Source organism: Thermobia domestica, chromosome 5 (assembly GCF_964235325.1).
Source record: "Thermobia domestica chromosome 5, izTheDome1.hap1.1, whole genome shotgun sequence".
In the NCBI taxonomy this organism is placed as follows: Eukaryota; Metazoa; Arthropoda; class Insecta; order Zygentoma; family Lepismatidae; genus Thermobia; species Thermobia domestica.
The window spans coordinates 250,732,166-250,757,415 of record NC_137458.1 but is presented as its reverse complement, the minus strand read 5'-3'; the positions used below and the strand labels follow the sequence as shown (position 1 = coordinate 250,757,415).

At 34.6% G+C, this 25,250-nt stretch overlaps 1 long non-coding RNA gene across 1 annotated transcript; it reads right to left on the bottom strand.

Moving 5' to 3' along the window:
• Positions 1 to 8,595: 8,595 nt before the first annotated feature.
• LOC145684814 (uncharacterized) lies at positions 8,596 to 23,417 on the bottom strand. The gene is made up of 3 exons (XR_014131404.1): positions 23,026 to 23,417; positions 11,216 to 11,484; positions 8,596 to 8,837 (listed from the first exon to the last, which is right to left on the bottom strand). It is a non-coding gene; the product is annotated as an uncharacterized LOC145684814 (long non-coding RNA).
• Positions 23,418 to 25,250: the final 1,833 nt, after the last annotated feature.

Genomic DNA, 25,250 nt, shown 5'->3' with positions numbered 1-25,250 from the left:
AGTAGATTGCGAAAGCCATGAATTGAATACTTGTGTTCAAAACAATAACTATGGAAAATTCACTCTCTCCTATTAGTAACTTTTGCAAATGAATTAATGATGTCTGAAATCTTTAAAAAAAAAAAAAAAAAAAAAAAAAAAAAAAGACAGAGAGATTAATTTCAACGAAAATCTCAAGCAGGTTACTGCATGTATGAAAATATACTGCAACATTCTGGTGTCTTTGGGTCTAAAATTTAATTTCCAGTTTGAACATTTTCGAATTGTCTAGATTTCAACAGTACATAGAAGTCATGTATTAGGGCACATCATGTAAGTTATTTTAGCCCGAACTTTTAGCTATCAATTTAATGAATACTATCGATAGTTAGTTCAGTCTTGTTACCAATGTTCTTAATACTGTAGACCAAGAATTTTCAACTTTTTAATTTGGGTAATAACATACTTCTGGAAAAGCATGATTTATTTGTCCCAGAAGCAAATATAAACACCTCTTTCCTTATTATCACCGATCATTATTTCAATCTTAATATTATTTTATCAACAACCTCGTTTTTCCATTGTGTATCTCTCATTTTGTTATTTAAAAAAGAATATCACGACATCAGGTTTGACAGTAATTCGCTGTAATTTACGTATCTAAGTGTTCAGTTTACAATCTTCTCTTTACGTCTGTGACCCCTTGGAACTTGATCAACCCAACGAACAACGTGACAACGGCATTTGAATCTTGATAACAAGTTCACATTGATCACAAGACAGAACTCCGTAAATGATGATAGGAACAAAAAGACAAGAAGTTTCAAAATACATACTTAATACCTGTATATTATGGCTAATTTCCAAATTTAATCATCTGCTCTTTCTAGTAACATATAATAATAATAATAATACTAAAACCTGATACCCGAATCCACCTATCTTAGGTCATACCTTGACCCATTGAAACCAACGCTGTTGCTTCATTTTATGGAAAACGGGGGAGAAATCGAGACCACAACACTGAAAATCCTTCTTTATTACAAGTCCTAAATTTGGAGGCGTAAATTGATAGGTCGTGAGAAGTATATTCAGATATCTCAGCTATTATATGGCAGATTCAATGTCATTTCTGTCAGCTTCTTGTTATATAATTGGACGGCGCGTCTCCATTTCTTCTTATTTTATTATTTAATATTGTTAGCTTACTGCTGGACATTTTGTACCGTTTGTGGTAACAAGCAAGATCGGTGAAAATAAAATAAGTTTACGCAATCAAGATTACCCACGCCCTCTGACACTGTACACTTGTGCGAGTAAGGTTTTACAATGTAATAAACTTTTTTTTTTTTAAAAAAAAAAGTCAATCTTCATTGCAGTTTAGTTTGCGTATAAGCATCTTCTTTGTTAAAAGATCAAGGATCAAGTAGGATGTCCGCCCTTCTTGTATGCACTTGTAACATAAAGGCTTCCATTCACTTTGAAATATCTCTTTAAAATCTAACTTTATTTTTAGTTAAATGGTGTCAATTAGGAAAGACCATGCGAAAACGTCAGCGATATTATTTCCAAAGTACGACATTTAGATATTGTAGACAACAAGTTTGCAATCTCTTTTTTCAGTGACGTCATCGTTGGTAAATATTGCTTTCTCTATACCTCCTTCCTCCTGAAATGAAATGAAATTAAACATCTAGTTTTATGCTCTACATTTATGATGATGAAAATGAATGATAAGGAAAAAAGTGGTGCGAATCATAGACAGTCATTTTGCACTGGGCTCGCGCTCCGGATCACTTCCCTCACTCAGGCTCGCGCTTATTTATTTCATTGGGACTCGGGCTTACTCGGGCTTGCGCTCAATTATTGAACCCGAGCCCGGTTCAGTGCAAATGCGAGTTAGGACATCTATGGTACAAACGAGAATGTGTGCAGCAAACTGAAAATCCCGAGAAAATCAACACATATGATGTCTACCACTAATACTTGGTCTAAGACCAAACCAGGGACTCTTAGTACCAGAGATGGGCACTCTACCACTGACCCACCATGGTCTAATGTATTATAATTTGTACTGTATGTTATTTTAGTAGATGTGATCCCACTGAGGACATACTGAAAAATAATATATCATTTTCCTATCTAATCTAATATAAATAAAATGGTTTGTCTGTAAGTGTGTGTGTGTGTGGGGGGGGTGTCTTCCTATTCTACCTAATACCTGTTCTGCCTAATGACTCTCCAGCACTTTGTAACGCATTTTTGATTTAATCTTATCTCTAGGCAGAACAAGAATTCCTGTTCGGCCTAGTTCCTGTTCTGCCTAATTCACACAAAAAGGGATATCTAGATTTGAGGGAAATTTATTAGTACCTATTTCCCTTTGATTTTCAAATATCATTCAAGAACTCTTTAGATTGAACGAATTGTTTCATGTGACCAAATACTCCTAAAAATCATTTTTAGTATAACAAATGTGGGAAAAGTGTCCGGTATAATGGTAAAAGCAAAACACCACAATTAAGTTGAGTAAAATGATTACACAATTTATTAGAAATAAATACTTTTAAATATCTACAAAGGAAACTTTAGAAGAACAAAGTTTGCTCTATAATAACAAATTAAAGTATCGGAAAGGAATACAGTTTTAACTTCTTAAAGTCACATATATATCTTTTCAATTTCGGAGAGAACAAAACTTCGAAACTTCAAAACACATACTAAGCCCACACACAACCTTCATTGTTATAAATGTAAACTGTAAGCTACAGCGTCTACATAAAAAAATCAAATCCAATTGACCCGACTCTAATCTACTTTGCAAGGACTTGATTCTCTGCAGAATACGCTTATATTTTAGTTTTTGTTCTCTTGGTTTCTTCCCAACTTCTAGAAGCATCATTGATCTTTCATTTTCGTTCTGCTCTTGCTGTAAAACCTGGACAAAGGTAAAATATTCGGATGTTCCTTTGTCAGCCTTTTATTAAACTTCGGATGCCAGCCCTCCACTATATTGGTTATCTTTTCTTCTCCGTTGTCATAATGGTTCCATAGTTCACTGGAAAACATTTAAGGGAGCATTAGTATTGAACAACACTAAGCAAACAAATTGTAACGTTTACGAATAGATAATTGTCTGAAATATCTGTTGAAGTTTCAACGAAAAGCGCATCACGTTTCCTGCCAAAATGTATGTACTTCATGTAGAAAAAAAGCTTTTCACAAGTTTTTACTCAGACGCAAAAGAAAAAAATAACTTTTCTTTCATAAAGCTGGTTTTCTACATGACGTAAATTACTAGAAAATATGCGTAATTTACTTTAAAGAAAACGTAACGAGTATATTATCTTTCCAATCCTGGTAATGGGTAAGTTAAGTGAAATTCTGAGCTTTGATTGCATATAATAGGTAACCTGCATCCAATGCTGAAGAGCTAGAGATAGGCTTTAGTAGCCCCATCTTGTCTACATGGAAGCTTATGATTGTATTTATGATTACAATATATGTGACTTACTAATTTTACATATGCAATTGTCTAACTAGAGTCCGGCTTCTGAAATACTTTTTTTTTTCTGCAGGTCTTTGGTAGGTTTAAAATTTACAGAAGCTTGTAAGCGGGAACACATTATTTATGGATGGTACATTTAAAGCTGCTCCACGTCTATTTCGTCAACTTTATATCTTACACGGGGAATACTTGGGGCAGGTCTTTCCATTTCTATTTTGCTTACTGCCAAGCAAAAAAGAGGACGATTATTACAGAATGCTGTGCTTAATTAAGGAGAAGGCTGTTGATAATGGTTTCACCTTGCATCCTGCCAAAGTTGTTGTGGACTTTGAAAGGGCTGCTGTCAATGCTCTATTTTGATCTTTTCTTAATGCTATTGTTCGTGGTTGTTTCTTCCACTATACTTAGTGCATCTGGAAAAAGTCCAGTCACTGGGTTTATCTTCATTGTACAGTCAAGATATGCAAGTTAGAAGGTGGATACGACGAGTAGTGCTTTACCACTTGTAAACATTGATAAAATTGGTGATATGTACTTTCATATACAAGAAGATGCACCAGAAGTGCCGAATCGAGACGATTGTCATAATTATTCGGATGAAACGTGGTTGGACGATGCAGACGCCAAGTTCACACCGTAAGTACTGTATAGTTAGGTTTACTTTTTCTTGCGAATTATATAAAACATATGTAATTTAATATTGCAATATTTTTCCCCATTACCGATTTGGGTTTAGTATATTGGTCCAAAATTGCAATAAAAAAGACAGACAAAATTATTTGCTTATGTTGATCAATTCCAGTGCTTCCTCAAACATATAGTTTTCGAAAATGGCTCTGATTGTCACTGAATAAAACGACACTGACACCATTGTCAAAAGCTCGCAAATTAATTACAGTAATTCATATGTAATTTACGTACATTTCGTATGGTATTAATGGCTGAAGTAATGGTTAGCTATGTAAGTGTAATAATTATGAATATTCAAATATTTGAGCTCCCCATGTCGATACATTTCAGTGTGAAGAGATTTTTCTTTGGTACTTCTGTCTCCTCCCACTTTGACTGCTGCGATTTTGTACCCTGTGTAGGAACCTTCAGTCTGTTTACTGCACGCTGAATTTCATACTTTTTGGCAGGAAACTTGATGCGCTTTTCGTTGAAACTTCAACAGATATTTCAGACAATTATCTATTCGTAAACGTTACAATTTGTTTGCTTAGTGTTGTTCAATACTAATGCTCCCTTAAATGTTTTCCAGTGAACTATGGAACCATTATGACAACGGAGAAGAAAAGATAACCAATATAGTGGAGGGCTGGCATCCGAAGTTTAATAAAAGGCTGACAAAGGAACATCCGAATATTTTACCTTTGTCCAGGTTTTACAGCAAGAGCAGAACGAAAATGAAAGATCAATGATGCTTCTAGAAGTTGGGAAGAAACCAAGAGAACAAAAACTAAAATATAAGCGTATTCTGCAGAGAATCAAGTCCTTGCAAAGTAGATTAGAGTCGGGTCAATTGGATTTGATTTTTTTATGTAGACGCTGTAGCTTACAGTTTACATTTATAACAATGAAGGTTGTGTGTGGGCTTAGTATGTGTTTTGAAGTTTCGAAGTTTTGTTCTCTCCGAAATTGAAAAGATATATATGTGACTTTAAGAAGTTAAAACTGTATTCCTTTCCGATACTTTAATTTGTTATTATAGAGCAAACTTTGTTCTTCTAAAGTTTCCTTTGTAGATATTTAAAAGTATTTATTTCTAATAAATTGTGTAATCATTTTACTCAACTTAATTGTGGTGTTTTGCTTTTACCATTATACCGGACACTTTTCCCACATTTGTTATACTAAAAATGATTTTTAGGAGTATTTGGTCACATGAAACAATTCGTTCAATCTAAAGAGTTCTTGAATGATATTTGAAAATCAAAGGGAAATAGGTACTAATAAATTTCCCTCAAATCTAGATATCCCTTTTTGTGTGAATTAGGCAGAACAGGAACTAGGCCGAACAGGAATTCTTGTTCTGCCTAGAGATAAGATTAAATCAAAAATGCGTTACAAAGTGCTGGGGGGTCATTAGGCAGAACAGAAATTAGGCAGAAGAGGCAGGAACCGTCTGTGTGCCCCTGGGGACCAGACGAGTGGACTGAGAGTTACCAAATTTGGGTCGCGGGTACCTTGGTTCAGGCTCCAGACCAACACGAAGAGCTTTTTACGAATTTCGAAACAGGGGTTCTCAGGGTGTGCGTTACCGGGACATGTAAAAGTAGTAGAAATTGACCGATATAACTGTCGAATTCATAGTTTTCGCGATCGCTGAGAACAATGGTAAAACTCTGATTGCATTCACCCCATTTTAATGTGTGCTGGGGGTCATCGGGGGAGGGGAGATACTGAGACATGTATAAATAATTCAAAATGACCTATATTAGTGTCAAATCCATAGTTTTCGCGGTCGCTGAGATCAATGTTGATTTTCCCACAGACGTTCATTTCCAAATATAACCCCCATGCGAAGAATGAGTATTTCAGCTAGTATTATACAGAAACATTCTAATAATTTTTCATACATAATTTCTTTTGAAACTAGTTATGCTATTTGGGGGGCATGGTTGCTCAGTGGTAGAGTATCCTTTCTTTTGTAAACACTTTTCTAAAAAAAAATCGAAGAAATATATGAATAATTTTGTTATCTTTGAAAATAGATATTCTAACTCTTTCTTAATAAGTGTTTCAGAACATGAATACTTTCAAGAACTAGAAGGAGCGCTGTAGCTCAGTGATAGAGCATTCACTTCTGGTACATGGGATCCCTGGTTCGATCCCAGCTCACGCCAAGTGAGTTTTGTGGTAGGCAAACACCGTGTTCCTGGGTTTTCTCGGGATTCTACCGTTTTCTTCCACTTTATTCATGCCATCATTTCATTAATTAATTATCAGCACCATCTCCTTTAGCCTAGCCGGGATAATGGTGGGACGCAAAACTGAAAGATTTCATTTTAGATTTTTTCCTAGTTATACTCTTACATTAGCCTGAGTTCCCCTTCCTAATCTTTCAGACAAATGTGCGGATACAATCCGTCGAGGCTATCTAGTTAGAGTACGCACGTCTGTGCGAAAGACCCAGACTCGATTCACGGTGAAAACTTATCTGGTTTGAATTCCACGTTAAGCTGTAGGTTCACGCATTGTATACAAGTAGCTTTGGTGTTAAATACGAGGTCAAACTTTAACAACAGACCTATTAGTGCGATCCTAATTTGCGAACCACTACTAATCCCAAGGAGGTAAAAAAAAAAAGGAGCTGACATTTCTAAGCAAACATGAAATCTCCCCTTTATCGAAAAGATCTCTAAAAAAACTCCTTCCCGATTTTTATCAAAACGTCCTTCACTTGGGACGTTTACAGATGTTGTGAGGAATGACAAGGAGGTTCATACTCATATGTAAGTGACGCACTGTGTAGAGCTAGTGTTAAATTAAAACTTCCAGTTCTACACTCTCCTGAAACTTTTATCGTCAATGAAGATATACTGTCTCTATGCGTGTGGTTTGAAGAACAAGTTTCTTCAAGAAGAACTGTTACAAATTCGCATGGAATCTCCTGAAAGAATCACCGTTCAAGTTATGCAAATTTAAAAAGCAAGGAGAAAAAGAACAGGTATTAAAGTAGGTCGAAACTTAGCTCATAAAATTGAACAACAAATCGACTATTTATATTCAGAGTGACACGCATTTAGAGAATATTCATGGATAATCAGTCATGAATAAACTGTATTTGATAAAACAGGGTATTTCCTTTGCACGAGGTTGTAAATATGGGAACTTTTATTTTTCTTAATGGTTCACCAAAAAGGCTGTTTAATTGAGTAGGGTAATAAGGGGTGCGTGATGTAACTAAACGATATATCTTTTTTTTCGTTTAAAAGTTGTTAAAGATTTCGTAAGCGCCTTTTGTTTCCCTCGCACGGGAACAGCTAATGATTATTGTAAACGTGATCCCAAGTTCTTTTAAGTACAAACATCCAACACATCTTCACCTACCATAGAAACAAAGACGAAATTTTTAGTTTCAATAAAAAGTGAGCGTTTCGCCTGTTAATTATACATCCATTATTTTTGCCTAAGAAACATCTCTGTTGAATAATGAAAATAAATTAATTCGTAAAGAAAAAAATTTAAAAAGTGAAAAGTGGATGGGTTAAAAATGTACTCGTTATATCGTCATTACTAAATTTTCAAGAGGTTATTTAGAAGTTAAAAAAAAGAAAGATCTTTTGTTAATTTCGATTTACATCGCGTGCTCCTCTGAAATAGGCAATTTATAATATTAACTGAACTATAGTATTGTATAACAAGGAAGTGTTGTCTTATGTGCGATGAATTGTATCATTATAACTAATACTGTCTGACAACAGAAGTATAGATTTTCAACTCTTGCTATAAGATTCGTGACAGTGTTGCTCTTCTCAAAGAAGAGAACTAATATTTTAACTCTAATTGATAAAGGTGTTATATCATCCTAGTTGCATTTTTAAGTGATTGCAAAAGACTTCTTTTCCCTTTCAGATGTGCTTCAGTCAGCACGTACAATCTCAAAAAAAGATTTTTCATGTAGGCCCTATGTATCATGTTTTCATAGTAAAAGAATTTACTTATTTCAGGTTGCATGAACTACAACACTCGGTTTATTTCTCATTAATATAATAATTTCAGTGGACTGAGGTAGGAACACGATGACTAAGTGGTAGAGTAATTACTTCTCGTGCGTGAGGTTCCTGGTTCGATCTCCGGGAAAGTAAATTTATGGTGTAAAACACCGTGTCCATGTGTTTTCAAGGGGTACTCCTTACATATTCTCACTCCACCAATTCTTCCAATATCATTCAATTGTCTAAATTATTGTCTCCCTTACCCTATAAGTCATAATGAAATTATTATGCCCTTAAGGCTACGGGAAATGGTGCTTAAAGCAAGTGAATGATAATGGGAAAAATGATGGGATAAGAAAGTGGGAGAATAAAGGGCATAATAGTGGATCATTAAACTGAAAAAAAAATCCAATGTACAGAGTTATTAACATTCACTTTTATTATTTCCTTGACATCTACACCTGTATAGTTCATGTGATGTACGAATGGCTAACGTACCTTTCTTTGTTTTGTTAATTCCCTAAATTGATTCTCGATGGGTAAAAGCTTGATTCATGAATTTTAATCTGACCCTTTCAACATCAAGGCATATAACTGCCTCGCAATTTATTCCCTTAGAATGGCATTCGAGCAATCAGTAGATTTTTATCCACTAAGTCAAGTTACTCCACCGGGGATGAAATCTGCTACTACGAGAATAAATAAAATAAAGTAAATTTAAAAGATAATACTTAATTTTCTTTAAAAGAATCATATAACAAATAAAATAAATTTTACTAAAATATAAAAAAGTCTATTTTTAAGATGCATGACTAAAGAGAAAAGCATGGGGAGCACTTTCAGATATAAATTTATTGCATGTCAGAGTGCTCCCCATGCTTTTCTTTTTAGTCACTCATAAATAGATTTTCATTTTTAAAATGTAATAGTTTATATATATTTATGCATGATTATTAATTGAAATGTGTGACGAATATTTCCGTTAACCTGGATTAAAAAGACAGTATTAATTTTGTGGTATGGATAAGTAAGGGAAATACTATAGCATGACCTTGTCCGTCTGTCGACAGTTGAGCAAAAGTGGAAAGAACTAACGAAATTTTTTATGGGCTCAACTTCATTAATATAGACTCTATTTAGAAAAGAAAATAAAACAAAATTATTCAATAGTAGAAAATATATTTAATTATGACTAAAGAGTAGAAAATAAGAATTCACTGGGTTAAAACAGAAACTTTAAATGAACAATTTTCCTTTTCCTTCCCCCAATTTTCCGGGCTAAATTTGGATTTAAATGGCATCGGAAATGTCTCTGTTCATCTCAGCTACTCCAAAAACTATGAATTCGACAGTAATATCGGTAATTTTAAATCATTTCTATCATTTTGAAATATCTCCTCCTTCTCCCTCTCCTGCGTTGCAGAGTCAAAGTGAAATAATAAAAAAAACATTCCAGGACTGAACTTCATCTATGTTGAAAATTTGATCGAGATCGACCGGGTGGTCCAAGAGGTATAAAGTAATAAACATAATCATTTTCATTTTATATATATGCTACTATGTTATTGACTGTGTATATTACTACTAACTACGTTAGATGTATTAGTAGTAACAGTTTTCGACACGTTTCCTTTTAACAAAATCCGGTAGGTATATGAATAATGAAGTACATATGACAAACCTTTGTAACTTTGAACACGTTTTAAGTTTTATTTTATTTTACTTTAATTTTCTATCTTCCTATTTGAATTCTTGAGTAAAGCATATTTTTACATGACAAATGACGGCTATGAGAAATGTCATTACTCGTGTTCTCGTTTTTTACGGTCATATTAAATATAAACCACAAGAGTTATTGAGTTGAATATTTTTTGGGGGTTCATTAGTGTCTCGTTCAAGAGTAAGGCTATATGAAACATGGACCTACAGCTTACGTAGAGTCCGAACGACATGAGTTCCCGCCGGAAATCGAATTAGGGGCTACCGGGACCAAAGTATCTTAAACCGCAAGATTGAAATAATAATAATAATAATAATAATACAGTTGTTGCAAGATATTATGTAACTACATGTAACTAAATGAAAGTACATGAGACGTGGTGACTTAGTAAAAGAATATTCACCTCTATGACGAAGGTTCGCTGGTTCTATACCAGCTAAGTAATACGTGTGTAGGAGACATGAGTCCATGATTTCATCAGAGTTTTGTTTTCTCTCACAATCTTCTCCTATCAGTTCTGCCATATCCGCCTCGTTCAACCTAAGAAAATAATCTTGGAACGTTAAACCATACGTTTCTCTTAATTTTCGGAAGACGTTAAACCAAACGTTTCTCTTAATTTTCGGATAAAAGTATTTACTATCAAGGGTCTTTAATCCATACACATAAGGAAGTAACGACTCCAATTGTTTTAGAATTTGGAATATGTTTCTCTGTATTTAAGCATTTCTGTTTGTGTATTATAGTTTCACCCTCACTCCCACCTGGATATAATATGTAAGTAGAAATTTGTTCTTAAAGCATTTTGAAATTCTGCAGCCTCCTACTTTACTCCACCTCATTCTTAGACCTTCCATGAGTGTACCTCTGATGTAAACTACAATCAAACACTAAAATATGACACACTGTGCATCCAAAAATGTATACGTGCAAAAATGAGACGGATACGTAGTAACCGAAAACGCTTTTTGAGCTGAAGAAAATGATAAGCGTGAATGTTCAAAGCTGGGTAGTTTTTTTAGAAAAAAGGCAGAAAATAAATTTATTTACAAACCTAAAAAAAATGATCACCCATGAAGACCATGTACCTTACTGACATGAAACTGATTTTGAGATGTACCTTTATCAAGCTCATCATTATAACACTATGACGAAGACCATATACAGTACAATTAACGAGATGTAGCCAAAAAATAGAATGCACTTTTAAGCTTTAATTTTTATTCGAGTATAATATTGTCCAAAGATAAGACACATAGTAATCGATAAACTACAAAGGTAACCAAGAATGTTCTTTCATTTTTTCACCCACCACCTTCGAACATTGATATGTCACCTAAAACGTACCTGGAAAGATCAAAAATTGTCCCCATCAGTTGGACGACCTTCTCCCAACGTTTTGGAAGGACATGAATTCCATCGCGGTAGAACTTGGTGGACCATGAAGCGAAGAAAGTATCAAGTGCATTTTGCACCTCTACTAGGGATTTCAACTGACGTCCTCTAAGGTGATTGTCCAAGAAATGGAACAGGTGATAATCGGATGGTGCAGTGTCCGGGGAGTATACCAGATACAATAGCGTTTCCCATCCAAGGCGTAGAATGGTGTCCCGAGTCTACAACAAAATACTTTGGATAGGTTAATAATTACCTGTACCTTGGGCAGAAAGTGCTCATACATATGCACTATACTTCATAGAATGTTAATTTAATAATAACAAAAGAAGAATGTTTTTAAGATATGTAAAATTATTATTATGGGATAGTTGTTGCTATGTAAATGTTTATGGATACCTAGTCAGCAAGTTTGTGTGCTTGACAGTTTGAAGTAAAATATATTATAAAGTATATCAACTAATAAACCATTTTAGCAACGTTCATCGACGTTATCATTCTAATAGAAAAGGTGAGAATAATGGTATATAATTATTAAAGATATTTTTACTTGTCAATGAGTACTACCACTCAAGATTTATACAACTTACTTTATCGAACCAGGTTGACGACTACCCTTGGTAAGTCGTTATAAAAATTTTGGTGCCGAAACCCGGGATTTGCTGTAAATTCATATCCCGAAGCAGAGTAAGGTTGAATTTACTATCGTCATAAAGTTAATGAATACAAATTTCACCATATTGAGAAGTGGTAGAATAATTATAAGAAGAATGGACACTGAAACAATGGAGAAAGAATCCACTAATAGTGACAACGGTGAACCTAATGTAACACCAGGATTGACATCAGAAGACCGAATTTTGCTAGTCTTACAGCAGCAATTGATTCAAATGTCTACCGAATTAAAGCAGACGATGAAGCATAACTCTGAAGAATTAAGTAGACGAATAGAACAGAAGTCTGATGAATCTAACAAGCAATACGAAGAATTGAAGCAGACGATAGAACAGAAGATCGAACAGAAGTTCGACGAATTTAACAAGCAATATGAAGAATTAAGTACACGGATGGAACAAAAGTCGGATGAAACGAAACAATTAATTATCCAGACGATGAGCGATATCACCTTGCAGTTCGAGGAAAAGTTAAAAGGAATATCGGAGGAATGCCAGGGTAATCACAACCACCTGAGCCAAGAAATCAGTGATATAAAAAAGGATTTAGAAGTAACCGAATCTTCTGTTCAACAACAAAAGATCCAGGTCATCAATAATGCTAACAACATACGAGCAAATACGCAGTCGATAGCTACGTTACAGGAAGAAATTAGAATGCTACAGGTTAAGGACAACACATACCGTAATAACATGTGTAGTGATCGCATGGAGTTTCCCCACTCACCAGAGATGAACTCGCCTTCGCCGGTGTCTGATGAGGATATTATATTGGAAGAAATACATCCGAAGAGTACAGATGGGCGAAACATAGATGGTGTAACGACGCATCACGTCATGGATAGGAACTGTCACCCAATAAATACACGGAATGATAAAAGGAAGGTAAAATTAAGTGTTAAGATGAGTGAAATTCGAGCTATGAGCAAATTCAGTGGTAAGTGTAACGAGAATGCTACTTCTTTCTTAGAAAAATTCCAGGACGAATGCAATATTATGTGTATAGATAGATCACAATATATGAAATTAATCCCTCATGTATTACTCCCACCTTGTTCATTATGGTTTAAAGCAGTACGTGATCACATCAGTACATATGATGAATTCAAAGCGGCACTGATCGCGAATTATGAAAATGACTTTTTGCTTGCGAATAGAGATGCTACCATTAGAAATCAACACTTCAATCCTCGATTGCATAAATCTGTTGTAGAGTTTGTTGTAAATACATACAACGAATTAAAGGTCGTTAATCCATTGCAATCGGAATCGAGAATAATAGCATCAATTCGAAATTTGCTTCCATTTAAGTTACAACAGATCTTATTTTCCACACAGTGTATGAGTTTCAACCATTTATTAATGCTTGTCCAATGCTATGAAACTCAATACCATGCTATGAATCAACAAGCAGGAATGGGTAAAAATAAGAATAATTCAGATCATTTTGTGCCTGTTCGGAATTTGAATATCCGAAGTGTGAACAATACGGAACATAACCTAAGCCGAGTAAATTCTAGCAGTCAAAACGAGCAAAATAGACAAAGTTATGTAGGGAATCCGCCTAACCTAATTAATCGTAGCAATTCATATGTTAGACCATATAATCAAAATAGGTTTAAAAATAGACCGAATGTATGGCTAAATTCTAGGAATACAGCAAACTACGCGGATAGACATAATTGGAGATCAAGAGATGGCACTTCACATCCGGATCCAGGTATTGAAGTAATTCCTGTACAGAACAATAATACGGGACATAATAATGATTGTGCAGTACAATGTACTTTATTAAATTCATATGCAAGTATGAATGTAACCTGATTACCGTTAATGAAATTAAGTTAAATTCATATCAGTTATAGATTTTCATGAACATTTATTTTATTTTTATTCAATTTAATTCTCTTTAATTCTCATTAATCAATGATAATTCTCAAATGTTTTTAATATATGTAAGAATTATAATTCGATTCATAAATGATTAAAAGCAAAGGTTATTTATATTATATTGATTTGTGTAAAAAAACTTAACTGTCAAAGATTATGTTAAGAAGAAGATCTATTCTATAAAACTAAATATTCGACAACTATCTTGAATGAGATTCTTCTATGTTGTGATGCCTTATTAATCTAATGTTTATTTTAAAATATCACCTAAAATGATTATCATATAATGCGCCCTGACTATTTGTAACTCATGTTTTTCCCTTTCGATTTTTGAATTCGCACCCTTCAACGATTAAATAAATGAGCGACGATATTTTTAATAAGAAAATATAATAATAATATAATGAATGTAATTAAAAATAAGTATTGATGAAGTGTAATATTTGTTATAAATATATATATATATATATATATATATATATATATATATATATATATATATATATATATATGAAATGTAATGAAGATATATATATGGTGCGATCAAAATGTGATGGACATATGCAATGTAAGAACAGTATTGTAAACGGACCAGTGGTTCTTGAACATAAAAGCCAAACTCGCTTATGACTTTTATATTCAGTCCATTTGTCGGGCGACATTTTATATAACAAAATACTTTGGATAGGTTAATAATTACCTGTACCTTGGGCAGAAAGTGCTCATACATATGCACTATACTTCATAGAATGTTAATTTAATAATAACAAAAGAAGAATGTTTTTAAGATATGTAAAATTATTATTATGGGATAGTTGTTGCTATGTAAATGTTTATGGATACCTAGTCAGCAAGTTTGTGTGCTTGACAGTTTGAAGTAAAATATATTATAAAGTATATCAACTAATAAACCATTTTAGCAACGTTCATCGACGTTATCATTCTAATAGAAAAGGTGAGAATAATGGTATATAATTATTAAAGATATTTTTACTTGTCAATGAGTACTACCACTCAAGATTTATACAACTTACTTTATCGAACCAGGTTGACGACTACCCTTGGTAAGTCGTTATAAGTCATCCTAGCCACGTGGGGCTTAGCATAGTCCTGTAACAGGAGGGCCCCTTTGCGATTCAGGAGTGCTGGCTCCAGAGTTCTGAGTTTTTCTTGAACACGGCTTAACTGCCGACAGTACACAGTTGCGTTGATGCTCTGACCAGCAGATGGCAGTTCCCGATGCATGATACCCCGAGCAGTCTACCAAACACACAGGAGGACCTTCTTCTGGTGCAGTGCAGATTTCGCTGTTTTGGAACCTGTTCATGGGATGCTAACCAATGATGATAGCGAAGTGGAGTTTCGTACAGGATTCACTTCTCATCACATGTCAACAACCTGTCCAGAAATAACACCTTCCTCAGACGAGACAGGAAAGAAACACAGTTGTCTGCTCGCGTTGTCTTCTGGCCCGGAGTTAAATCATGTGGGACCTATTCCCAAGTTGATGGAGGTGCTGCCGATTGGTTTCTCCACTCACACTGAATTGTAGTCCCAGTTCCTCACATATGTGGCTACTGTTCGTCTCAATTGCTGCCTGAAGATCTTCATTTGGGACATGTGTTTGTCTTCTGGCACGTGGTGCATCTTCGAGTGTTCCGTCGCCATCCTTAAACTTGTTAAACCACCGCTGCATTTTCCGCGTAGTTACGACACCTTCACCAGAGGCCTGGCTTATCTTCTGCCCCGCTGCAGCAGCGTTTAACCCCAGTTTGAACTCGTACAGCATATACGCCTTTATGACGCTCTATGGAGGTCCCATGTTCACTTTGTCCTTACGCAAGTTCACGGTGTAACTGAACTGCCACAACCAGGTAGTATGTGTGATATACCCTCACCAACAACTGACCTCCTCGTTATCTCCATTCTCATTCAATTCATGGACCAATTGCAAACAGATCTCGACGAAAAGAGAAAGAACTTTCTTGGTTACCTTTATGTGTTGAGGTGCAGCGAAAGAAATGCTGAGGGAAAAATATTTTGACTAGTTTTTGAGAAAGTAGCATGTAGGAAATTGTGTGGCCCTGAACAGTATGTAGTTTCTTGTCAATAATATAATTCATAGTTTTTATTTTGTTGGAACAAAATTGTTATATAACAAAATATGTATAACAAATTCTATTGTTAACTAACAAATTGTACATATTGTGCATCTAACTTGTATACCTCTGTTTTTATCTATATGTGACACGTACTCCTCTACGCAAACAAGGATGGCTCTACCATATGTGCAGTACTTGGATTTGCACGGGACGGAGAGGCGTCAAAATCTGTCATAATTACGATTATTTAATATAGATATTTCTTGTTGGAAACAGACTGCATAATGATGGTAGTTAAATTTACTAACTTGACCTTCTATTTGAATACTACATTCATAAAACCTGTTTAGGTTGCATTAGTTTAAGATCATTTAGACAGTGCTAAAGCAACTGATCAAATAAATCCCAGCACGAATTGCTTGATTGTTGTCAAATACAAGAACTCAATTGTTGAATAGAAGCATTCAACATACCTGTTCCATTTAGTTCAGAGTTTCGATATGAAAACTAGTCTTGTCTTTGTTACAAACAATTCCCTTCATATTTAAGGTACAAGCAAGTAAAAAAGAAGAGATGTAGAAGGAAAATCAAGGGGGAAAAAATAAAAGAGCTAGTTGTACTGGAATTGCAAACTAATATATTGAGATTGAAGCTTGATATTGAATTCTATAAAAACGATTACTATCTTTCCGCTGCAGATGTGTTTGCATTATCTTTCACAAACATAATAATTATTATTTAAACAAAAAAGAAGACATAACGAGATTGTGTTCGTAGTGTTTAGGCCTTTCTGAGTGCGATTGCTCTTTCCCTCCGCTTCGTTGTTCATGTTGGCATAGCATACTTAGAATCGTGGCTTTTAATATTTGTTCTTCCTGGAGAAAGAGGTACGCAAATGATGCCATTGCTCTCGGCGGCAAATTGCCTATAGGGCTGGCCCTGTACGCAAATACTGCTTGTAATTTTGCTAGTGTGCGAACTTTTTCCATTAATGCAACCTCTCACCAACACCATTAATGAGAACTAATAGCATTAATATAGACATTATTGAGTTTCCCATGTAGCCTCAACTGGTATTCATGTTTCTAAGAAACGATCTTCTTTAAATATAACGAATCAGCTGCATTTAGGGCATATTATAACAAGTTGACAAATATGCAAGACAACAATATACAAAACACATCGACTTATTTGTACTGTAGTTGTATGATACAAAATAAAGGAAAACAAAAAACAAAAAAAGCACCTTCATTATTCGCTTATTAGTTTCCTTTTTTTTTAAAAAAAATCGTTACAAAAGCGACGCCTCTTGAGAAAGATGGTAATAAAAGGTGTTTTCTTTTGATTACGAAATATTGATGATCGGACCGAGTGCACGAGCTCACCTGGTTGCAGCACCATCAGGTAATTATGGTGAAAAAAAGGGGGAGATTTTTTTTTTTTTTTGTATAAAAGTCACGACAGCAACTCAATGAAATGAGATCCGTTTCGCTTTTTTTTAAAAGCTCTCTTTTAAACTCTCCTCCCACATTGTTTCGCAGCTGGGAAACCGTGTTTAAATCATACACTCTGATACCTTCTTATTAAGACACTTATTTCTTACTTGTTAATGATACTTTTAGACCCCGTCTATACTGTGTGCAACATTTAAAATAGCAGCATACAGCAATTTACGATGGTAATTTGTACTCTCTGCATCTATATACTTGTTGGTTGGTTCTCTTATTTGAAAAGTCGCAAACTATTGCTGCAGTTGCTAAAACACCACTTGTTGAACTTAAACAAGTTCTACATAGTTAAAAACACTTATAATAGTTGACCATACAGTTAAGAAGTTGACAAATTTTACTTTTAATTGGTAAGTTTCCTCGAGTTAAAAAAAAAAAAAGATTCGTCATTCATTGATTCTTAAGGAATTTGGTCTACCAACCAAAATTCCTTTCTAAGCGTATGCGCGTGTCCAACTGTCAAGGACACAAACATATCTCAAGAACTACTTGAGGGATCACGATTGATATTTTCCACGATGTAGATAGTCAAAAATTAGGAATCGAGTCCGGTTATTTTCAATCCGGAAGTGGTAGCAATTCGTTCTTTTAACGTTGAACTCCAAAATGGTAATAGATATTCAAAGTATCTCTTCTAAAACTCTAAGTGATAGCAATCTTCTACCACTTCCGGTTCATAATTAAGAAAAATCAAAATATATCACATACAAACCAAATTCCTTTATGATCAGTGCATATCCCACCACTATTTATTTTTACCAATCTTTATTATAAGATTTTGTGTAATATCTTAATATCGATGCTGAACAAGGAATTTAAATGAAATGAAATCTTTGAGTGTTACGCCCCATGGTTATGCCGGCTAGGCTAAAGGAGACGGTGACGATGAGAAATGAATGAAACGGTGGAATGAAGAAAGTGGGAGGAAACGGGAGAACTCCGAGAAAACCCACGTACAAGGTATTGGCCCACCACAAAGTTCATTTGGCGCTAGCTGGGATCGAACCAGGGTCACCATGCACCAGAGGTGAACGCTCTACCACTGAATCGAAAAGGGGTCCTCCTGCTACAGAACTATGCTAAGCCCCACGTTGCTAGGATAACCCGGGAAACCATTATACGTCTTGGATTGGAAACGATACTGTATGCGTCATACTCCCCTGACATTGCACCGTCCGATTATAATTTATTCCATCCCTTGGACAATCACGTTAGAGGACGCCAGTTCAAATCCCTAGTAGAGGTGCAATATGCACTTGATACTTTCTTCGCTTAACGGACCACCAAGTTCCACCGCAATGGAATTCATGTCCTTCCAGAACGTTGGCAGAAGGTCGTCGATGCTAACGGGGACTATTTTTGATCTTTCAGGTATGTCTTAGGTGACATATCGATGTTCGAAGGTGATATCGAAAAAGCGACAGAACTTTCTTGGTTAATTTATATAATATTCTATATGTATGTATGTATGTACGAAGAAATTATCTATGTATTTTACTGTTTTACGTAAACATGAAATTAAAAAAAAAATCTGCATGTAAAACTGTATAATTGCTTAAGACGGCAGTTGGTTTAGGGTGTGCTCATATGGAGGTTTTGTTTTTTCTTTAAAAAAAAAAAAAAAGAAGTTGTAAACCGAATACTACTTTTTCTTAAGCCACAAACCTTTTACAGTTGTAATCGTTAAGAGTCTTCGAAATTTGTTGACAAGAATCTCCATTAAGTGCTTGAAGTATTCTTTCTCGAGTGGAAACAGAACAAGGTTGGATTTTCTATCGTGAAGTATTGATTCTCTTCGTGGTGTAAGAAGTCTTCTTAGGGAGAAAGAAAATTTCTCGCATATTGTTGTTGAAGCACCAATCGTTACACTCCTGCATATAATTTCTACACATTGGAGAAAGCACTTTTTCTACGAATACAATATATCGTGTCTATGATCTTTAAAATATTACTGTCGCTCTTATTCTTACATAAAATATAACAATTTCAGCTTTTAATTTGAAACCTTGTTTATTGCAGCTTACGAGGTTTAATAGTGGCAATGCTTCGGAACTTTTCAATAATGTTTCTGAGTGTGGCACCAAATTATCGAGGAATTTCGAATACTGTTCATTAGTCCATACATCATTCTCTCTTCAATTTCTAATATTTATGCTCGAATGCCTCATTAAAAAAAAAATGTTTAGGACAACTGCTTTATCTTGAATCATATGGGGAAAATATTCTTCAAAGACAAAATGTTTTAAAGACGGATGGATCTTCATAATTCTCTTCAACGAAGGAAACTCAGGATTTAACATTTTAGTGCAAATATCTCTAATTTGTCTTTGGCTGTAGTAAGAACATTGTCAAATCAGACTGTCTCTTCTGCTCCAAAACTTACGGATAGAACCTCACGACTTAATCTGCTTTTCTGAGATGCATATTTCTGTCTTGTAATGCACTGTTGCCTCACTCAAATGTTGATAGGATTTATAACATTAGAGCAGTAATGAAACAGAATTCTAATGTGTATCATTTTCTTAAAAGTCGCGTAACTTCAATAGATATCTTCAGTAGGCTTTCTACATAATTCAATTGCCCTTAAAAGGAAAAAGAAAGAAACCTTCAGTAACAGATGCTATATAATCAAAATTCTCTTGAATAATTTTCATTGTTTCCAAGTGTCCAGTCCGTTGTTGATTCATCAACCTCATAAACCTCTTTGTACGTCTGTGACACTCAATATTTTCTGAGAAATCTGCACAGCAACTTGGCTAATTCACGATACTCTTTCACATTATGGATCGCTGAACAAATATGAACTAACAATGTATTACAGTATGAAGTTGATGATTATAGCAATGAATGTAAGGAACTGGTTTTCAAAGTTCTCGTAACAGTTTTTGAACATCTTTCCTACACCCTGCCATCACATACCATTGTCATAACATTGACAAATTATTTCTTTTATTCGAAATCCTGCTTTGGAAGGAATTTCAAAGGATTTTTGTATGCCTTTGAGTTTTAAATCCGATAAAATAAAAAGACCTAATAAATGTTCAGGCATCTTTTCTTCTTTCATAAATCTCACAACCACTATCAAATTTTCTACTTCAGGAGTGTCTCGTGTTTCATGTGCTTTCAACCAAAGAAACTGTAATTTACTTTCATTATGTTCTGTTCTTATTTTGTACAACATATCTATTATTTTGTACTGAACTTCAGGTGATGTATATTAAACATTCAGAAGAGCACGTATAACTATGGACTTCGGTTTCGAATCTTTCCCATTTGTATACTTGAGCAGGTAGTGCCATAAAAAAAATACTAGAAGTCATAAGAATTTAATTCTTGCTGATATTTGAGTCCACATTGTTACCCACTAATTTAATATGGTACTGGTTTCTTGCTATCTTTTCTGCACCTAGAATTATATTAACATTTTTCATTCTGCACAATTTTAATTGAAGCTTTCCCAAATTTGAATTTGTTCTATGTGATTTATAGAGGAGTAACGCTTATCAAATTCTTTTCCCCGCTCCAATGCTGACTTCCAAATGCAAAATCATGTCACAATAAAAGACTAATCCCGTAAACGGTTCCTTAACCCTTTATTTGCCAGTGTTGCTCTGAAGCAACATCGCATTCTATTATGTTATCCGCACGAATTATAACTTCAGTGATCGTTTAATTGGCACTATTGCTTTCATGCAATATTCATATACATGATTTGCAGGTCGCTTCTTTAGATACTTCTAATCTTCGTCAACAGGGTACAGTCAAATTTAGTATTGTAGAACCTTTATCTGCTACATTCCGAGAAAGTTCTTTTATAAAAATTTTTATTTGTGGTTTCTTGCTCTATAGGAAAATATTTCAACGAAACTGTTGGTAATTACTGAGAGTGTTCTTATGATATTTTATCATAATAGGGCAATACTACTCAGTAGCTACACATAAGATCTATTTTATGGCAATGTTGCTTTGAAATAAACACCCTGTATTTTGTAACAAAAGTATATACAAAAATACTTTATAAAAATTATGAAATTATGATCAAGAAGACATGGTTCAATCATAAAAGCAAACTGGATATTTTAATGGTAATGCTATCAATGCTTGCCAACTAAAGAGTTAAAAGTTTCCTATAAGGATAACGGAATACATGGAACGGAATATTGTAACCAAGGTCTTGTGTGACACTACTGCTTAGGAAGCTAAATTATTTTTCAGCGAACTTGGTTTCGATATAGGTGCTCTCGTAGATTGGGTTGAGCAGATCTCTTGTTCCCTAGATCCGTCGTTTGTGCAATGCATTTCGAGTTGTAGCTTTTGTACCTGACAACCTGGTCATCTACTGAAACTTCAACATCAAGTATGTCACTGTGATTACGCCGAGTGTGTCACTGTAACTGAGCTGTTGGTGTTGTATCACCGTGGACAGGGCCGGATTTCCCAATAGGCCCGGTAGGCCCGAGCCTATAGGCGCAAGCTCCCAGGGGGCGCACGGTCGAGAGAAAAAATAAAAAAAATATTTAGAAATAAAAATAAATAGCCATAACTTAACATATTTTTTAAATTGATTTTAAAAAATCAGGCTAATAAAGTATTCTGATTTTGAAGTTCATTGGAACAAATAATTGTTGGTAAAGTTAAACTATTTTTCAACATTATGCATCAACTTCGTTACAACATTGATCTCAAACACGGTAGAACTGGCTGTAGGGATGTCGTTGAGCGGTACGCATCGTATTGCCACTGTGGAGTGGTGTTTAAGCAATTAACATATAGGCCTGATATAATTTTTTAATAAAGGTTTTTACGAAAGTAACTTTAACCAGACTAGGGGGCGGAAAAAATATTGGGCCTAGGGGCGCCAAAATGCTAAATCCGGCCCTGCCCGTGGATCATTAGTTTGAGCATTTAGTTCTCTCAGCTGGCGCATTACAGTTGATTCCAATGTCACTTCTGTGCACGCATCACAAAAAACACAATACTGAATTGATCAACACTATTTTAATATGGTTCTATCTTATGGTCCATAGATTGTTCAGCATTGGCGTTTCAAAATGTCGCCACCATTAATCGAATATGTTTGACAGAGTTTAGTTCTGTTGGTGAATGACAGAGAAGTATGACTAGATGTTGGAAACAAGATGGGTCTGGGGGCAAAATTCCCAGAATCGACCTATATTCAACTTTGTCACTGCGTGCATGTCTAATAACCTAACACTTGTTCTCACATTCATCCCAGCTCAATTCAAAAGCAGCATTGCATCCAGAATGCGGTTTTTCTCAAACATTTTCATGTGCTATATTTTCCAAACGTGCAAATATGTGCACGATTTCTCTTTGCATACAGTAAGAACAATGTTTCTGTTACGAAATATTAAAAAAATCACAGACATATTATGCCATATTTTCTAGTAAAATGCCATTCTATCGTTTGACCATAGTTTATATGCTTTCAGTACCACAGCATTTTCCAAATATGATATTAAGTAGGGGATTATCATAAGGATATGATAATGATATTAGCATCATTGCAAATATGATTATTGACTACACATCACATCAATATTCTAAATATACAAAACGATACATACTTGTCGGTCGTGTCACCATGTTTACCAGCCACTGAATATCTACACGCAATGTAGGAATAGTCACATTCAAAATCAATTTCCTATCTTCTGTCATTCCTATCTTCTCTCCGGCTTCAGCAGATAATCAAATTTACACGTCCCATAAGTTCATTGTAAGTTGCTATTACTTATTTTCCTGCACACTATCTTACGTGTACACTATCAAGGCTTCATTATAACAAATTATATCGAGTCAATCTTTTACTTCATTCTTCGAGTTTTTGCTAAGAATTGCCTGGTTGGGCCCCACTGTGCGACGGTGAGAATGAAGGTATGAAAGTGAGAAGAGTGAAGAGACAATTCAAGCTGCTGTTTGTGCGATAATATTAAAAATAAACGTAAACGAGGGGAACAATAAAATTTTCGAACTTCAAGCAGTTGTAGAATAGGGACTTAAGGGATCAGAACTTAGCCCAAAGAAGTTCAACTTTTTTAGATACTAATCACTACCAATGATTTATTTTTAAATTCCATTAACATATGAAATTCTTCCAGTTTGAAGGAATTTATTGGGATCATTTTTTCATCAACTTTTTGTATTGCCAGCATATTATTTTTTGCATACGTGTCTAGTTGTGTCATGTTTTTATCTATCTACATACATACAAAACATAAGTACGCACACTCTTAATTAAAGTACGTGTTAGTGTATTTTAATACGTTAATTAATAATAAGTAGCTTAAATTCGGATATTTCATTCATTAAGAAATTTTCAGACATATGTAGTAGTCAAAGTATATTTTGGATTTTAAGTACAAACATTGAACATATTCTTCACCTCCATCGATCAATATTTAGAAATTCACAAAGAAGGCTCCTTCTGAATTTCCATTACATTTCACAAAATATTTTTTACCGTAAAAAGATCGAAATTAAAATGCTATTGATGTGGTCACATACAGAATAAAATTAAAATGTTTACAATTATTATTGGAAATTAATACTGTCATTCTTATCGATAGTATTAAACGTTGTGAATAGTACTAACTTTCCATAACTGATCTAGTGAATTTGTATACAACCAAACGTAGTTTTGTCAATCTTAACAAAAAGCCCAAAATAAGACTCTTGAAAACAGCTCTTATTTGAAAAAGGATACATAATGATCGTTTTTAGTTGATGCAATGGTCTTTCCAAGAAGATTTATAAAAATTCAGCGTAGCATAACAACAAAAGCTGCTTTTCTTATATATATATATATATATATATATATATATATATATATATATAATGATTGGTAAGATTGGTAAGACGAGTGTAGGGGCGCCGAATTCTACTTCGCCCCGGGCGCCGAAATCTCTAGCTACGGCTCTGCTGGTGTTGTAATAGCATATCCTCGTACAGTTAAAAGACAGGTACACAGATCTAGTGTAGAAGCATCAAATCCTCAAGAATTCCACAGAAGGAATGTTTACCTTCCATTTTTGGACCACCTTATAAATGAATTGTCTTCGAGATTCTCTTCAGTTCAATCTGATATTCTTCCCCTTTTTAAGCTGTTACCAGCCTTTGTGAAAGAAGTTAAAGAAAATGATGTTTTTGAATCTGCTCGCAAATATCTGGAAAATTTTGATGGTTGTGAAGTTGCACTAAAAAGTGAAGTGGCTCTTTGGCGTGAGCATTAGAAAAATAAAAGTAATCCACCTAACAGTGCAATAGAAGAATACAGTGACCCACTTACAGTGTTCTACCCCAATATATAAAGAAACTTCTTCACTTGCTATGTGTTCTACCTGTTACAACATGTTCTGCTGAAAGGAGCTTCTCCACTTTGAAATCGGTTAAGTCATATCTGCGGACAACAATGAGTGAAGATAGACTAAATGGACTTGCTCTAATGAACATTCGTAGAGAAAATGTTTCCATTAGTGTTGAAGAAGTTATAGATCATTTTTCTCAATTGCATCCTCCACGAATGCAATTGTTATTCCAGTAAACCAGGTAAGATCAAATTAAAGAGTGTTGCGTTAGGCGTAAATGTTGTTACATCTTCATTCTATTTTGTATATTTGTTACAATGAGGTTGTACACCATGTTTGTTGTTCCTTATAATTATGGTTCCTTAATGTAGCGTGTTTAGCACCATGTATAAATAATTTAGGAAGTTTTTTCTTCAATCGAACTAACTCATGTTGAAATATGCTTATCCAAGCCCCCCGCAAAAAAATATTTCCTGGATCCGTCA